The sequence below is a fragment of the Muscardinus avellanarius genome, assembly GCF_963383645.1.
Source record: "Muscardinus avellanarius genome assembly, chromosome: 1".
NCBI classification, from domain to species: Eukaryota; Metazoa; Chordata; class Mammalia; order Rodentia; family Gliridae; genus Muscardinus; species Muscardinus avellanarius.
Window position 1 is genome coordinate 69,202,092 of NC_137786.1, and position 932 is coordinate 69,203,023.

Consider the following 932-nt stretch of genomic DNA (forward strand, 5'->3'; position numbering starts at 1 on the left):
CTTTTTGTAAATTTAAAAAAATTACAAGTTTCAGCCGGGTATGGTGGCCCACACTTATAATCCCTGCCCTTGGGAGGCAGAGACAGGAGGATCGCGCAGGTTCAAAGCCAGCCGTGCTGGCTTAAGAGACCCTTTTTCCAAATAAAAAAGTATAAAATAGGTCTGGGAGTGTAGCCCAGAGGTAGAAGGGCTTCCAGAAACCCCAGTACCACCACAAACAAAAAAAAATTACAAGTTTCCAACAGTTGATAGCTGGTTATGCTTTTCAGAAAACACGATTAGATGTATTCATTAATGGTCGATTCAAGCTTTTCCTTATTAGCTCCGGAAAATTCACTCACCTTTTGGCCCTTCTTGAAAAACTGGAAAGTGGGCATGCACTTAACTTCACACTCCTCAGCAACATCCTGATAGCCGTCCAAGTCTACTTCAAGGAATAGCACATTGGTACACTTTTCACAGAGGGCATGAAAGAAAGGCTTGATCATTTTGCAAGGCCCACACCACGTGGTGGGGAAGTCAGGTACTACAAGCTTATCCTCAGCAGCCTCCAGGCTTCCTGAAGAGCTTCCTTGCTCTCCATCTGTTTCACCATTTTAGCTGTTGGGGTCTCCTGAGCTACTGTAGGAAGCGATGGAAGAGGATCCAACCCGTGCGGGACAGAGCTGGGCTTAAATAGAGATTTAAATTGGAGAATTTCCATTATACTTTACTGATTCTCATCAACAGTGCTATTCTTGCCTATTTGACAAAAGAGTCCTCTTTCTATTATAAAACAACATTGGTAACGGCAATTTGATATATATGCAATAATATATATATATATATATATATATATATATATGTATTTGTAAAACATATTATGTACATTTTTTGTGGTAATGGAGATTGAATTTAGGGAAATTCTACCTCCAAGCTATACCTTCAGCCCT

The 932-nt window shown here is 40.5% G+C and overlaps 1 pseudogene across 1 annotated transcript; it reads right to left on the bottom strand.

Moving 5' to 3' along the window:
- Positions 1 to 278: 278 nt before the first annotated feature.
- Positions 279 to 595, bottom strand: LOC308266903 (thioredoxin-like; annotated as a pseudogene). Its single transcript has one exon. The product of its transcript is annotated as a thioredoxin-like (transcript).
- Positions 596 to 932: the final 337 nt, after the last annotated feature.